This window comes from Lontra canadensis, unplaced genomic scaffold (assembly GCF_010015895.1).
Source record: "Lontra canadensis isolate GAN:19392208 unplaced genomic scaffold, GSC_riverotter_1.0 scaffold150, whole genome shotgun sequence".
Classification (NCBI taxonomy): Eukaryota; Metazoa; Chordata; class Mammalia; order Carnivora; family Mustelidae; genus Lontra; species Lontra canadensis.
This window is the reverse complement of record NW_022631144.1, coordinates 313,159-325,108: the sequence shown is the minus strand read 5'-3', so window position 1 is coordinate 325,108 and position 11,950 is coordinate 313,159.

The window sequence follows — 11,950 nt, the reverse complement described above, 5'->3', positions numbered from 1 at the left end:
GATTGATGAGTGAGTAAAGATGTGATCGCTATATGGATTTTATATATATATATATATATATATAATGGAATATTATTTATTTATAATAAATAATAATATAAATAATATAAATAATAATAAATTAATAATTATTTATAATTATTTATAATATGGAATATTATATTTATATTTATATATCATGGAATATTATTACACCATAAAAAAAGAACAAAATCTTGCCATTTTTTCATTTAGAATGATATGGATAGAGCTGGAAAGTATTATGCCAATAAAATAAATCAGTCAGAGAAAGACAAATACTGTATGATTTCACTCATATGTGGAATTTAAGAAACAAAACAAGCAAGCAAAAGAAAATAGAGAGGCAAACTAAAAAAGACTCTTAATTATGGAGAACAAATTGATGGTTACCAAGAGGGGAGGTTGGGGGGATGTTAAATAGATGAAAGGCATTAAAGAGTGCACTTGTAATGAGTACTGGGTGATGTATGGAATTGTTGAATTACTATATTGTACACCTGAAACTAATATTACATTGTATATTAACTAACTGGAACTTGAATAAAAAACTTAAAAAAAAAAAAAAGTACATTACCAGAACAGTTACCTCTAGGCCACTGGAGCATAATCTTACTGGAAGTCCCTGGGAGGCAGCATGAAAAAATGCTGTTCAGTTCTGTCCCAGTTAAAGAGCCAGGGACCTGGGGTGGTGGTAGTGGTGGTGGTGGTTGTTGTTGTTGTTGTTGTTGTTGTTTTAATGAGAGACACAGAGAGAGAAAGGCAGAAGCAGAGGGATAAGCAGGCTCCCAGCCAAACAGGGAGCCTGATGTGGGACTCAATGCCAGAACCCTGGGGTCATGACCTGAGCCAAAGGCAGATGCTTCCCCATCTGGGCCACCCAGGGGCCCGGAGCTGGGGTATTTATACAGCCATTCTCGTCAATCATTGGTTAAAGACTAGTGGTGGTGGCGAAGAGAGTGTTAGGATGGGGAAATGAGCATAACTCTCTAGCACTTCTGGGCTACTGTGGTGTCCAGGGAAACAGATGCAGACCCTTGCAGTGGGAAGTCAGCCAATATCTGCCAAGGTGGTGAAGACCTGAGGAACATGGGAGGGGGTACTGATAGCACCTGCTACACTGCTTAGCCCTGTAAGCATTAGCTTTCCCCATGTGTACAATGGGAATCATAATAGCACCTTACAGAGCAGCTGTGAAATTAGAGACGACGCATGTGCCCTGCGTCACACAAAGAGTACACAGAGAGTTCAGTAGATATGAGCATTGTGAGAGGGACAAAGAGGGAAGGACATGGGAACCCCAAGAGGAATGAGTAAGGAATGGTAAATAGGAAAAAAGTAACATCTATCAATTGAAGACACAAAACAGACCTTGTGAAAGAAGCAATATTCTTCAGCACGTTCGAGAGCAAACAGGGCTTTCGGGCAAAGACCTTCAAGAGACTTGCTTCTTGGGGTGCCTGGGTGGCTCAGTCAGTTAAGGGGCTGACACTGGACTTTGGCTCAGGTCATAATCTCAGGTCTTAGGATCAAGCCCCACATTGGGCTCTGCACTCAGTGTAGAGTCTGCTTGTCCCTCTCCCTCTGCTCCTCCTCCTGCTTTCTTTCTCAAAAAAATAAAATCTTTATAAAAAAGAAAGAGATTTGCTTCTTGAGAGTCAACAAGAAGGTTTGAACAGCAAAACCCTTCATTGCCTGGAGGTTTGTAAATACACTGGCAAGAAAGAGGGGAGAAGAGAAAGGATCCTTTTTTCTGAAATTTTTTCTGAAATAATGCTTCTAGCTTACTCATGGTCTTTACCAGTGAGGAGGGTAATTAGTTCTTTCAATATGACAAGCACACCCAAGTTCCTGCCTTTTCTAAGAGGGGAAAAAAATTGGTTCATAAAGGTGTTAGCACTATTTTTTAAAAATGAAATGAAAGCTCTTTTATGAATTTTAAATTAATCTTTTTTTATTATTTTATTTGTAATGGGTGTGGAGTCTTATTTTTTTTCTTTCCAATAAGTCATATAGTTCATATCTCCTTAGTAGGTGTTAAATCTTCTCCTTCCCTACTTCAGATTTTCATCATTTCTTGTGCAGATGCTTCATTCAACATTTATTTAGCCCCCCCAACTGGGTGTCCTACAATTCAGTTCAATTCTGGCACTACCTACCAGGAGATAGCCTCAGAATCCACAGGTTAAGGGCCCAGTCCCACAGGACCACCCCCTCCTCTATTTCAGATGCCAACAGCCAAGTTCAGGTTGTCCCCTGTGCATCTGATCGACTGGCTGTGAATCGGAGGTTTCCACAACCGCCTCCTCAGGTTCAGTTAATTTGCTCACAGAACTCAGAGAAACATCTTACTAGATCGCTGGTTTATCAGAGGATGTAACTCAGAAACAGCCAGATATGGGCAAGAGGGCGGAGAGTTTCCATGCTCTCTCAAAGAGTGACATTCAAAGCAAGGATAGGGAACAGCAAGTGTAGGAGTTCAGGGAAGGCCTCACTGGGAGAGTAAGATTGAGTAAGGGCCTGAAGGAGGTGAAGGGGTGAACCATGAGGTATCTGGGAACAGCATTTCTGGCAGATGGAACAGCAAGATCAAAGGCCATAATGTTTTAAACACACTGATTTTGAGATGCCAACTAGACATCCAGGTGGGTAGCTACATGCATGACGACTCGGGAGTTCAGTGGAGATCACTAAAAGCACCTTCTCTTGCTTTGGGTCACCTTCCTCCAGGTAGGGTGACCAACGGTCCTGGTTTCCCTGGGACCGAGGAGTTTTCCAGGATGCAGAACTGCCAGTTCTAAAACCAGTAGAGTCCTGAGTAACAGTTTGTCACCGTAATTCCAGGTCATCCTACATGCTACTGCCAGGGAGATGCTTGCAAAATATAATCCTAAAAAAGGAGTCCTAAAAATCCTTCAATAGTTCCTTCAATAATAAGAGTTAAAATTCTGGAGAATTCAGAATATAAGCTCTTTTCTACACTGGCCCAGTATCTCACCTGGCCCTTCCTCACCAACACCCCATCCCCTGCTGGCCACCCCCACAGCCAACACACCTTTCTCGACAACTACCCAGCTCATGGCTTCCTGAAAAAGTTAACACACTCTCAGTTGTTCTCTTTGCCCACCCCACACCTGACCTCCACTTCTTGTAGCTAAAAATCCCTCTCTCACTCAAGTATCATTTCATGTGCCAGCTCTTAGGACCCTTCCTGGCTGATACATGTTTTATCTCCATGTCCGTGGTGCTCACTCTATCCTTCCAAGGGCTGAACCCAGGCTTAGTGGGTTCTGAAGCTTTTACAATTTGAGGGAAACTCTTTAAGGAAAACAATAAAAATAAAATTACAAATACAGATGTAGGCATAAAAGTGGGTTACTTATTTAGAAGGGACACATAAAAATGAGCAGTCCTCAAGATTAAGATTCAGAATAAATCTCCCTCTGACCCCATCCTTTCTACCCTGCATGGAAATTACAGATTTAATTGTCTGTCTCTCTTAGACTATAAACTCTTTGGGGGCAGAGAACTTACCTGGTGCATCTTTGCTTCCCGAATGCCCAGTACCTAGAAGCAGCTCAATGGATGTTTGTTGACTGATTAAATGAATAGTCAGTCTGGGCGTGACAAAGAACACTGAGACCTTGAGTCAGGTCCTGGTTTTTGCAACATCGGCCACTGGCCAGTTGTATTACCTGAAGATGAGAAATAAGGAAATTAACTACCCAGAGATTAGGTGAGCTGCCTGCATGAAACAGCCAGGAGGGGTGCCCGGCCGGAATAGGTGCTAAGTAAATATCCATTTACTCTTTTCCCAACCTTGGGTTCCCTTTGCCTTCCATCAGTCATATATCCCCAAGGCCAGGATATGAGCCAGAAAGTGACGCCATTGTCTGTGAATACATGAACTTCTTTAGCTCCGCTGTCTTTCACTTCAGAACCAAGATCAGTGTTTTAGCCGAAATATTTTTCACGCCACTCACGAGTTAAGATTACTTAATTGATCTTTTGACCCTCACATTTGTCTCAGGTCAGAAGGTACATCCATAATGTGCCACTGCATGCTTGAACTCAGTCCAGGGTCTGTAAATAAGGATGGGAGAGTGCTGTTTCTGCCATTTAAGCCAATCAATGTTATTGTTTTAAAGAAACCAATTTCCTTCCTTGTAAACCCAAGTATATAATAAATAAATAATTCAGTTTCCCTGAAATATTTATTACGGGCAGGTGGCATTTCTGCTCTCTGAGAAAAGCACGTTGTCTAAGAACGTTGGAAGCCTTTGAGTAACAATCCCACCAGCGCTAATCATAGCACCTCTGTATCCGTTGCTTTCGGTCATTTATCCAATGAGCAGAGCAACCTTGGAAGTTAAGCAGACCATCACCATTTTAAAAATGAAGAAACACAAGAAATAGTACAAAAGGTTACAGAGCCAGTAATCTCAGGAGTCAGTATTCCAACTCGTCTGTTTTGAACATGCTGCTACACTCTGTGGAGGGCAAAAATTACAGTCCAGAGTCACAGCTCTTACAAAGGACCACAATCCCTAGAACCTTCTTCCAGATGATCCATTCTGTTTGTCTGTACTGCCCGGACAGAACCCAGCTTTGATTACACCGTGCATGGTGTCTGATTCACTGTGCCCCATTCAGTAACCAGCATCCCAAACCAGGCTCTGATCGCTCAGGCTAGGTCATATGTTTGGGCCAGTGAAGATCTTCAGATAACATCCCTGTGCATTTCTTCTGGAAATCTCGGGGCGGGGGGGTTGTTGTTGTTTTAAATATTTTATTATTTATTTGACAGACAGAGATCACAAGTAGGCAGAGAGGCAGGCAGAGAGAGAAGGGGAAACAGGCTCCCCATCTAGCAGAGAGCCTGATGTGGGGCTCGATTCCCAGGACCCTGGGATCATGACCTGAGCCGAAGGCAGAGGCTTTACACTGAGCCACCCAGGGGCCCCTGGAAATCTCTGGTTTTGAGATGACTTAGCTCAGTCTGGTGTTTGTTAAATGTGGTTCAGGTGGCTATTGTAATCAGTCACTGCTTTTTCTTAGGTGGAAATTACCTGTTGATGATGATGATGATGATGATGATTAAAACTAACATTTATCCAATACTTAATACAGGCCAAGAACTGCACTAACAGCCTTACAAAATTTCATTTAATTCTTAGAACAAATCTTTGAGGTGGATATTAATGTCTTCATTCTTTTAATTGAGACACTTGAGGCCCAGGAGATTGCAGGAAATATCGAACTCTAGACCACACAGGTAACACGTAACCAGCACGGGCACAATTCAGATAGGGGTCTTGCCAATCATACAATAGATGTGACTTTAGCCATGATACTTCCAGTGGGAGAAGAGTCAGTAGTAGCTATTATGCAGCATAAGCTCCAGCCACATGTAGGAGATAACTTTATTTCTATCCAAGGGCATGTATCCCTCCCTCCCTCTCTCTATCCATCCATCCATTTGCTCACACGGACTCTTCCCTTTGTCTGGAATGTTGCTCTGCTCTACCTGTTTCACGGAGCTGCCCCCTCCTCAACCTTTAAGCCTCATTTGCAAATTTTACCTCCTCCTCATGATGCTCTGCATATCCCACTCAAGAGTGGACCCAGATTCTGTGGGGCCTCAGCCACAAAGTGCAGTCATGGAGGATGACCTTAAGTGTGATCAAGGGTAGAAACTGGAATGAAACAGCACAACTAGAGCTCAAGTCCATTTCCCCATCACGTTTGGTGTTTTCTGGATGCTTGATGTGGTGTAATCACAATCCTCTATAGCTTAATGTCGAATCCAAGTACTGGAGTGGCCTTTCTCTAGAACATTGAACCATCTTACCTCAGTAGGTAAACCAAGGTTTAAACGATTTAAAACCATGACTGCTGTGATTCAAATTGGAGTTGCTGGGCTTTGTCTTCAGCATCCCCCAGAGTTGCAACCAATAGAAAAGCAATAGCAAGCAGCTCAGACCTAACCTGGGTCTCTGGATGTCAGCCCCTGTCATCCTCATTTTGATGACCGGCTCAGTCTGCAACGTGTGCTTATTAGAGCTATTTTTGCTTATACACCCTTTGTTAGAATCAGACCGCAATAAATGTTATACTGTATTAATAACTCCTGCTGAAACTTAGAATTGTGTGTTTCTGACACGCTAACAAGAACTCAGCAAATGTTATTACCCGCATTTCCCTGTCCTACAGAACTGAATCTGAGCGGTGTCATGTGATCCCAAGGGCACACAAGCTGGTAAAAGTAGAGCAAACCACGTTATGATTACAATGTAAATGTCCTTGTATTCTGCCACACTGAATTTCCCAAGCACTAAATCAGAAAAAAAAAAAAATCAGAAAACAAGGTTTGATGGCTTCAGCAATCATGGTCTGGATATACAATTCTGTGCACAAAGTAGTCTCACTAGAGAATAATAGATGGTATACAGGCAATTCAATACAGTCACTGTTTTTGCAAATGGTATTTCTAAAGAGCCTGTAGTGGAGCCATCTGAGTATTGTTCTCTCCTCTTTCCTTCACTTTATCGTCAGTTATGGAATAGTTCTTTACTGAGACTGGTCGCTAAATGCTGCCCCGAAATATGACGTTGATTTAGATGTGATTGTTCCTCTTATTAGTTCTTGGGCTCAAATCTTCTCCCAAGAAGATTTGCTTACAAATCCCCAGACGTTTCTAAATCTACCTTTAGACTCTGGGTCCTCAGGGTGAATTAAGGGAAAGCCACAAGTTGATCTTCCCAAGAGCAGATCAGGCTTCCTCCAAATTCTGCTTCCCAGCCAATTATGTACAACAACCCTGCATCGTTTCTCCTCTTCTGTGGCACGAGTTGTTTATCATCGGAAAAAGTCAACTTGAAATTACAGATGGAACCCACGTACCCCCCTCCCCTCATCCCAGGCCACTTCCTGGGAGAAAAAGGGTAACAATGTTACATTTACTGTAACAAACCATATTTCTCTACATCTGTCCCACTCTCCTGTCCCCATTATTACTGGGAAGTCTTGGGCAGGGGCACTCCTGAGCTCATCAATACAGGATTCTGTGCTTCCTCCTGTCCCCCATCATCTCAGCACCCCCCTCACAAAGGTCTTTGTCCAGGTCTCAGAAACCAAGGCCAGTGCAGTATTCCCTCTGGCACCCATCTGGAGTTCTGTCTCCATCACACCACGAATTGCCTTGGCTCATGTAGGTATTGGGACACACAAAAGCTGCACTCAGGTCCCTCTAGGTGACCACCAATGTTGCCACCATCCTTCATGCTCCCTGCATTGATCCTTGAAGTCTCATTGTGATGTCCATAGCTACTCTGCTAGAAAGAGGAAATGCTCTTTCTGTGTATTTGGGTCCTTCCTCAAGCATGGCCCGAAGCTTTGCTGACCAGTGTTCCAGACACGCATAGAGATGTGTAAGAGCAGCTCTTGGGTTTTTACTTGTAGCTTCTCCTCTAGGACTCTCTTGGGAGCACCTGGAAGGTAAACTGCACTATACTCAAACCACTCCTGCCTCAGACCATCAAGACATTGTTCTTGGGCAGAATTTGTGTGCTGCACCTCTGTCCTTAGTACCAACTCCTTCCCAGGAGGATCTAACAGCCCCTCCATCAAAGAGGTTCTGCCAGGCTCATGCCACTGGTCCTTCTTCCATGCAATCAAATCCAAGTACCAAAAAAAAAAAAAAAAAAAAAAAAAGATTACTCTTCAATCAGGACCCTTGAAACTGATATAGTCAAATCATCTGCTTCCAACCCTGAGGTTACCCACACTCAACCCCAAAACATACAGGAAGTTGCTAGCAAACTGAATTGGTTGACTTCGACAAATCACACCCAGCAGATTCTCTCCACATGAGGTTGATTATTCAGGCATGAGTGGACCCTGCTTTACCCTTGCTCCCTACTCCAGACACACCATAGAATGGGTGGAAATTCATGCCATTGGACAGCCTGCCCCAGCCAGCAATTCTGTGTCACCTCCTCTGATCATCCCAGGTCTAACGTAAACCAGGACATCTGTTTGTTCCTGTCTGGTGTGGTCCCTTCTTAGCAGTTGCTAAGGTACTTAGAGCAAGAGCCAAGAAAAATGTAGCAATTGTGAGGGTCTTTGCAATTCTTGAATCCCTGTGATAAACCTGAGTCAGGAAGGTGCTTACAGAAACTTCATGATTTCTTCTCTGGGACCTTTACTTTTCTGAAAGCCTATTAGACACTGATCCCTTTGATAGCAACAGACACAAGCTATTGTGGGCTCTGACAGAAGAAACTTCCTTCTGGAAACTGTTGCAGAAGAGGACAAATGAGATCAAAACAAATACAAATGGTAACAAAACAAAAAACCAAAACCAAAAACCAACCCCAACATTTTTTTCTCACTGCCCCTCCCCTTCCATTCCACCACCCCTCACCCCAGCCTCAGGTTTAGCTTATGCCAGAGGTGCCTGCTGCCAAAAATGTCAATGCAGGTAAGTTCCACTTAGCCTCACCCATGGCTTCTCCCTCACCTGGAACAATAATAACCTAACAAATGCTGAATACCCTCAACACATGTTCAACGCTCTGTTCGTGTTGCTGCATTTATAGGACAAATGGAGAGAATATGACCAAGATGATGACAGTGAGCAATTAATATTACCTGACCAAGCAGTGTTCTCAGCAAAGTTTGACTTACTCTGGGCAGACAGAGAGAAAATTCAAGGGCACAGAGCAAATGGCAGAAGGCTGGCAGATGCCCTACACTTTTGTACCCATGTCTAGAGCTCACCGATTCCCTAATATGAGGCAGGCACTGTGAAGGACTTACTTAGTTCCTTCCTTAATCCCCCAAATCCTGATGTAGGTATTATCATCCCTATGTATAGCCCAGGAACCTGGGGCTCCTCAGTGACTTGACATGGTTTTCACAATCACAAAGAAAATACCCCTGATGTTCTGACCAAGTCTTTTAATCATGAGTGCATTAGTCAAAACTCAGTTGTGACAGATAGAAACCCAACTCAAATAGCTTGTAGGTAAGAGGGAGGAACTTTTAGATGATCTAACTACTTTCAGACATGGCTAGATGCATGGACTAAAAAAAATGTTACACGGACTAAATCTACCTCTCCATTGATCTGTTTATCCCAGCAGCTTGCCACTCTTTCATTTTGTGTGTGTGAATTTTATTCTCTTTTTCTGTAGAATCTGCCCCTTAAGATCAGAAAGATTACCACAAACGGGTCTAGCCAGTGTTATATTTCATCTCATGATCCCGGGAAAAGAAGAGACTTTCTTTTCTAGAATCCATAATTTCTCAGGGAAGACACTGGCTCTGCTCAGGTTGAATCCCACTTATCGTTGAACCAATCACCACAGTGGGGAGGTTGAGTCCCATGACTGACAGCCATCCAGGGCCATACAGAGAGGGAAGTGGTAGCTCTTTGAAAGGAATCTTGTTGGTCAAACAAGGCAGGTATCCATCAGAAACAGAATTTAATAGAACTAGTTTGGACTTAATTTACAGGTAATTCCTAATGAACTTGGGTCTACCGATTTTCAATGTGTTAATCTCCTCTTGTTTTACATGCTCTCTATAATGTTATCTACTTATGGAAGTGGGATGCAATGACAAACTTGGAAGTACCAATAAGGTTTTTGTGTGTGTTTAAAAAGCAAGAGCCGGGGCGCCTGAGTGGCTCAGTGGGTTAAGCCTCTGCTTTCAGCTCAGGTCATGATCTCAGGGTCCTGGGATCAAGCCCCTCATCGGGCTCTCTGCTCAGCAGTAAGCCTGCTTCCCCCTCTCTCTGCCTGTCTCTCTGCCTACTTGTGATCTATCTCTCTCTGTCAAATAAATAAATAAAATCTTAAAAAAAAAAGCAAGAGCCAATAATTATGGTTTTCTTTCTGGAACAAAGTTTTTGTTGTTTAAAATAAAGTTGCTGGACTCTTTTAAAAACTATTTTTTAATACAATGACTCATCACCTTGCAGTGTTTTGCCAAAAATGTTTAACCCAAAATTATTCAAGAAAAAAATAAAAGAAAGAATTAGGCAACTGCCAAAAAAGAAAAGAAAAAAACCCACAAATGGCTTGGACTTTCTAAAAATGTCAATTTCATAAAAGACACCCCCCCCCAAAAAAAGAAGGCTGAGGAGCCATGCCTGATCAGATTAAGGACAGGAGTCATGACAACTAAATATAGAGTGTGATCTTTGATTAGATTCTGAATTAAAAAAAAAATTCTAAGTGGCATTACCAGGGCAAGTTAGGAAATTCAATACTAAGATCTATGTATTAATAATAATATTGTACCAACGTTACATTTTCTGAGTGTGCCCGTTGTGCAGAAAAATGCCCTTGTTCTTAAGAGACCATTTGCTAAAATATTTAGTTGATGAAAAGTCAAGACGATGAAACTAATTTTCAAATAGCTCAGGAAAAAAAAAAATGTACACATAGATCAGGCGAGAGAGAAAATGAGGCCAAATATTAAGAATTAGTGGGTCTAGGTGGAAGGTAGATGGGTATTCATTACATATTGTACTGTTCTTGTCATTTTTCTCTGGGTTTCAAACCCTGGCAAATAAAATGTTGATGGAAAGGGGGAAAAATTAAGGTACAGTCTCATAATAATCTAAAATTCAATTCTCCCATCCATAATACAGAATGAGAAGTAAAGAAAATAAAAACCCTCAGTCATGTAAATAATGGGTCATTATTGCCAGGCTAATTAAAGAAGGCGAGATTTAACAGTTTTGACAGAGCAGCAAGATCCAAACCTGTTCCAAGTCCGGGATGCCGCGGTTGGTGCCACCTGGCGGTAATTGTCTGCTTCAGCTTGAATAAGGATGGCGGTGTTCTGGGTGCTCTCCGAAGTGATTCCAGGAAGCTCCAGGTAGTAGACCTCACTCGTTTCCTTGACCCGATCTGGGAGTTTGGCCTGGGATCTGGGTCAAGGAGACCCACCCTTCTTTTTCCTACTTCCCAAGCAGAATTGCAGGTTGAGGTGAAGGTAGTCTGGGTCCAGTCCACATGGGGAGCGCTGGCATCCAGAGGCTGCCTCCTGTGACAGCGGTCTCAGCAGCTGTCTGCACAGAGTCCTGGGGTTCAGGAACCTAATGTCCATCAGTTCAACGGGGAAGTATTTGGAAGAGTTTGATGCATTGATTAGTGATTTTCATTCTAGAACAAAAATTATGTTGTTAAAATAGAGTTGCTGGAATATTTTTAAAACTTTTTTTTTTAAAGATTTTATTTATTTATTTGGCAGAGATCACAAGTACGCAGAGAGGCAGGCAGAGAGAGAGGAGGAAGCAGGCTCCCTGCTGAGCAGAGAGCCCAATGCGGGGCTCGATCCCAGAACTCCGGGATCATGACCTGAGCCAAAGGCAGAAGCTTTAACCCACTGAGCCACCCAGGCGCCCCTCTTTTAAAAACTTTTTAAGGGAATTCAACAGAATTATCCAGTTCCAGGTGTCAATGACCATATTGGCTTAAAATATTTTTCATTTTTATTTTAAAATATTTTCATCACCTATGCACATGTATGCTTGAATACCAACCTGTACGCATGCATATATATGGTACACACACACACACACACACACACACACACACACACACAGAAGGTATTCTACCTTGTTTTTCTAATGGAAAATTAGCCACGTGGTGACACTTTTATGTGCCATATCCCCACTACTTCCTCTTTTTTTTTAATGTTGTTAGTATAAATAGTGTACATGGTGCAATTTATTTAATAGTTCTAGTTGTTAATGATTTAGATCTTGCCTATTTTCTTAAAAAGATTTGATGTGGTTTATGATACTGAATCTTATATAAAGCAAGACAATAAAAAAATTATAAGATTGAAAAAACTATCAAGAGGAGAGATTTGCAAGAGGTAAGTTAAACAGTCACAAGTTTAACTTTGGGTTTCT